This window comes from Pinus tabuliformis, chromosome 2_2 (assembly GCF_031772625.1).
Source record: "Pinus tabuliformis cultivar Carrire ecotype Pingquan chromosome 2_2, CPIR1, whole genome shotgun sequence".
NCBI classification, from domain to species: domain Eukaryota; kingdom Viridiplantae; phylum Streptophyta; class Pinopsida; order Pinales; family Pinaceae; genus Pinus; species Pinus tabuliformis.
The window spans coordinates 74,517,325-74,523,324 of record NC_142300.1 but is presented as its reverse complement, the minus strand read 5'-3'; positions in this window follow the sequence as shown (position 1 = coordinate 74,523,324).

Below are 6,000 nucleotides of genomic sequence, written 5' to 3'. Positions count from 1 at the left end.
CTATGTCTTTATACCAATATGAAAGTAAAAATTTGTCATCAATATGTAAAGGAAAAAGAGCAAGATTTGTACTGGAAGAAAGTTCTTGTGGATTCTTCTCACCTAAAATTTGAGAAGATTATTGTGGATTCTTCTCACCTGAAATCTGAGAAGGTTCTTGTGGATTCTTCTCACCTGAAACCTGAGAAGGTTCTTGTAGATTCTTCTCACTTAAAATATGAGAAGGTTCTTGTGGATTCTTCTCACCTGAAATTTACATGATGGTGTTGATACCAAGTATCTTACAATTTGATTCAACCAAAAGTTTAGCTAAACCTTGTCCTTTCACCAATTTGGTAGGTCTGATATCTATATCAAACTCAAGTATCTTAGCAATCCATCTTCCCCTCTTTCCATCTGTATGAGGTTGAGTTAGAATTGTTTTTACTGCATTGTTGGGGACATAAGCAATTATAGGAGAATGTAAGACATAAATCCTAAATGCTTTTAAGGCGTGTACAAGGGCGTAGGATTTTTTCTCTATGATGTCATATATTAGTTCAACATCTCTCACCACCTTACTGAAAAGGGAAATTGGTTTCTCATATCCATCATCATTTCTTTGTAGTAAAACAATTACTATGGTAGTATCTGAGACAAAGGAGAAGATACTAAAAAGTTTTGAGTAATATCGACTAGCTAGTACTAGGGCTTCCGAAATGGACTTCTTGATCTATGAAAAGGAATATCTAGGTTGTATTGTCCATTTGACTTCATGATCCTTTCTAAGCATATCAGTAATATATTTCACAATCTCAGCATAATTAGGTATAAATCTTTTCAAGAAATTTATTTTTCCTAAAAATGATTGAATTTCCTTCTTATTTCTAGGTAAACCGATTCTTGAATTGTTGAGACTTTTTTTGGATCAATAACAACTCCTTCCTTTGAAATTATATGTCCCAATCGCTTTTCTTCTTTCATTGCAAAAAGTGACTTTTTGGGATTAAGAGAAAACCCATATTTCCTGCATCTTTAAAAAAAAAATCTCAAGTGTTTATCATCAAAATCAGAAAATATAGTTAAATCATCAAGATAAATGATAATAAATTTATTTATCTTACCAAAAAATGTGAGATCCATTGCTCTTTGAAATGTTGCTCTAATGTTGATTAAACCAAATGGCATGTTGACATGCATAAATGTACCCCATGGAGTTGTAAATGTTGTCTTTTCTCTATCTTCTGGACTAACTAGCATCTGGTTATATCCATAAAAACCATCTAAAATTGAAATCCTATTTGAACCTGATACTCTTTGAAGTAATTGTTCCATTTTGGGTAATGGATAATTTTCCTCTAAAGACAATTTGTACAAATTCCTAGAGTCAACACAAAATATTACTTCTCCATTTTTCTTCCTAATAGGTATTAGGTTGGCTATGCATTCAAAATGTCTTAAGGGATCTAGACAGCCTTGCCAAAATAGCTTTTGGAAATTTTGGCTAACGCAATAGAACTACCTTTGAAGACAAAAGGTATTGAGTCACTTCGAGAGGTGGTCGTAAGATCACTATCCTTGTCAATAAAGCATTGGTTATCAGGATCTAATTCTTCTTGTTGTTTCAAGGATCTAGACAAGCAAGAGAAAAAGTGGATGTCCTTCTTTCTTCATTTCTCATATGGCCAACTCTCCTCCCATTTAAGAAGATTTATCCCCAAGGTGCATGGGAAAATTAGGTGCTCTAAGTTAGAATTAAAAAAATGGAATTCTTCTAGGTCTTTTCATATTTTGAGTTTTTATTGTGCTTCTAAAAAAAAATGGCTTGCAGGAGTGGGAGGGGCTATTTTTTTCCTTGACAAAAAATTTGAATTAACCTTCTTGTGGGTACTAGGGAATAGGTATAATAATCAAGTAGAATCATATGCCCTTCTCTAGGGTTTGATTCTAGCTCAATCGGGGAACATAGAAAGCATCGCCATCATTGGTGACTCTCATGTAATTATCCAAAGTCTAGTTAAGAAAGCTCCTCCCAAAGGGATGAATCTGAAATCCATTGTAAAAAAAAAAGCAATGGACCACTTGAAATAGTTCAAACAATATGAATTTCATCACATTCTAAGAAAAAATGATTAATTGGGAAACTCCTTGGCTAATGAAGGTGCCTCATTATCCATCGATGAATTTTAAGGAGTGGCTCCTCATTTTGTTCCATATCATGAAAATGATTGTGAAGGAAAAGAGCAATTATGATAAATGGTGGATTTCAATGGCATGAAAAAAATTATGATATAATGGAAGGGAAGGGTTGTAATCAACCTCTCCTCCATTCAAACTAGTACAAAGGAAGGAAGGAGATATTTTACTTAGGAAATATTGTTGATCACACAAGGGCACTCTTGTGGACATGTTAATTTGGAAGGTAATGGAGGTCAAGTCTAGTGATGTGAAGGAGGTCAGCCTAATGTCAGGCGAGAGCATAGCTTAGATGAAATCCCCCTATACCCTAGCATACTGGCAATTTAAAGGGTGGAAAATTATGAACTTGGATGAGGGTGGATGGATGGATATAATGAACTATATAGACATTACCTTAATTAATTTCTTTCAAACATATTGGAGCAGGTGTGGGGAACTTGATTTGTGCAGCCAAAGTCCATGGTTCTGTAATGGTAAGAATCTCCAAGCCACTTTAGTCTATTTGGAGTCTTTTGGTATTTTTTTATCCTAAATATAGAACACTAGAGCCATTAGATTAGTCAGTTGGAATACCAAGATATTGCAATTGCAAATCTATGTTATAATGACCAATGTAATTATGTTCGATACAATTTGATTAAAATATGGTGGGATAGTGTAATTTGTTTTTTTTTTTTATTCTCTTTAGGTTCAATTTATCTACTCAATAAGGAAAGATTGGAAGCAATCAACTCCCTCCAAATTACTATGGAAATTGAATAAGTGGATTGGGTGTTGTTGCCGATCTGAAAGAATTTTGTGTAGATTTAATTATGATTATTTGGGTGGTCGATTGGGTGTTTGTGAATTTTAGGTTGGTGGTCAATTGGGTGTGTCTCTATTTGGGGAGCTCAAATCATGGGAAATTATTGAACCTTATCGCAATGCAGGGGACCGGGTATTTTATCTTGGGATTTCAAGTAACACATCTCTTTAGTAAGTAACTGAAGTTGAAATTCCATGAATTTATTTGCAACAACTCTCTCTTGTTTTTCAAAGCCTCTTTCTTTGGGGCACTCAATGGAGTCCAATTCTAAAACTCAGTAGAAGTGACACTGCCAAAATCACACCATGTCTCCCAAGTGTGGAGTTTAACCAATCAATGGAGACGATCAACCAACTGCAAGAAGAAATACTTACCCTTCAACCAAGGAATAATCGAATGGTGTATAGTTTGACTATAGTAATGGAGTTTCTTGTGGAACACAGAACATCAATGCAATAAATGAGGATGAAATTTCCAGCCTTCAGTAGCAAATTGAGGAGATATAGTAAAAAATTAACATGAGGATTTCAGATCCTTTAACTTCCAGTAATGATATGATCATAGTTTAACAAAATTTACTAAATCTCAATGTAAAAGCATCCCCCTATAGAAAGAAATATTAGGGCTAGGTGATGACATGACTTTGCCAAATACTTGATTTGAAGGTGTTGTAAAACTTTGTCTATATTTCAGCGTATATATGTTGATATTAATAGTAGTCTAATGTAAGGGTAGTCAAAAAATTTGGAATATTGAGCATTCAAGCGGTAGATAGAGAGGAAATTAGAAAATGGGATTGTACCCTCCTATGATGTAAAGGATGTGATGGCTACATCCACCAAACAATTTTTCAGAAATATAAAAACAAAGCTATCTTTCATGTTAAGAAAAGAAAAATCCATGTTTCCAAAAATGTTACAAAATTTAAGCCCGAGAGTAGTAGGGGTGATATTGACATAACATCAATTTTTGATCTAGGGGTTAATTTTAAGGTTTTGTTTACAATAGTACCAATTGTTGAGGTGGTGGTTTCAAATAAGTTATAATGTTAACAAAAAAAAGTGTTGATGGTAGCATCAATTTTCAATTCAATGACTAATTTTAAGATTGTTGTTTGAAATATGAGTATTTAAGGATATGGTTGCCAAAATTTGTAGTTTTATTAAATTTTTTGGCACTCGTCATTGGGTACTAGGTTCAGTGCGTGCACACACACACACACACTGGATCTAGTAATACCTTCATATTAACTTTACATAGCTAATGAACTGAAACACATTGATGCGTCTAACCAAGAAAGAAAGAAAAATCACAATAGAAATTATAAAACCAACAATTAGATCATGCATAGTAAAAACAAAATTTCATCCCTTAAAACACAATTCTTATTAGTCCTTCAACAAGAATCTAGGGCTCTTGTATCAAGGAAAATGGCCCTTTTAAAATGCTTAGTAAACTACCAAATACAAAGAGAAAAAACATTTTCTTTACTGTTGAAACCCTCCTTGATATTGATGCCACAATCTACTCATTATACTTGCTACAATTTTCTCATTGTTTGTTGCTCCTATAGTTAAACAAGCCCTCCTTGAACATATTCCTTCCTGCCTGAGGGTTATGGATATCATGGCTCCCTCAAACTTCAATAATATGATTATACAAAATCTTCACAACCCTCAGCCTTCACTATTCTAACTATGACCTCACTTAGGGTTATCCACAACCCTAAGTTTTCTTGAACTAGGGTGTGACTAGCACCTTATAGGTCTTGTCTTGTTCTCCTTTTTTCAATCTGGGGTCTAGCCCCTTACCTATCCCTCCCTTCTCTTTCATTTTCATAGCAAACTAGGCTACAACCTCCTCAACACAACTACAACTTCTTCTCACAGGTCGCAACCCTCTTGGTCAGCCCTTTAACTGGGATTGTCCTTCTTTGCTCCTTTGTTGTAGCCTTAACTCGAGTTGCTTCCCTACTTGGAATCTCTTTAGACTTACTCAGCCTCCTCAAAAACTCCCTTTTTTGTTCCAAAACTGAGGCCTACTCAACCTTCTCCTCCATAAGATGCTCTCTTGCCCACAATATGAACTCTTAGCCCTGCTCGACCCTCTACAAGCTCTCTCAACCCTACTCGGCCCTCCATAAGCCCTCTCAATCCTCCACATGCCCTCTCATCCCTAGTTAGCCCTCTTGGTCCTCTCGACCCTCTCAACCCTCCACAGGTTTAAGGCCTACTTAACATTCTCATCCATAAGATGCTCTCTTGCAAACTGTTATCACTATGTGAATTCCCTAAGCTGAAAAGCGAATCCTAGAGGTAACCACAAACCAATTCTAGGCCATAATCTAGCCCTTCTAGCCTAGAGAGGGCTCTCTCACTTAGGTTACACAAAAAATATGATTTTAGGCTAGGTAATAAGCTCAACAAAGTTTTATTTTTAGAGGTTTGTTGATGAGAAAAGGGGCAGATCCATTGGGCATGGAGTCATGTCAAATTAGATTTTGTCCAGTGAGATGATGGAAAAATAGAGGGTTTCTCCACAGGGGCAAGGTAGGCAGCTTTGGTGGTGGATTTAGATCAAATTTTTGTAGGAGGTGAATGTAGAAAGGGTGAAAGACAAACACATTAGAGCATCAAATCATGGATGAATTCTAAAGTGTTGCTTTAAGTTGAAAACATTGATAACTTGGCAAACTAAAATAGAGCATTCATTAAAGATGAATTCTGAATTAATCATTTGGTTTTCCAAGAAATAATATGCACATTAAATATATGTAAACACATAGATAACTTACAAGACCAAAGGAGCACAAAACCACCAAAATTCTGACTCAAGAATCCCTACAAATTCCACCTTTGTATTTCATTCATTCACTAGAAAAAAGTTTCAAAAAATACAATGCACAAAGTCTTTTCTCTAATCTCAACCAAAAGAACCATTTACAATGTTTTTGATATCTTTATACATCTTTAAAGGTTTGATCTCCTTCCCTAAGTGATTGAATTCATTGATCAAAA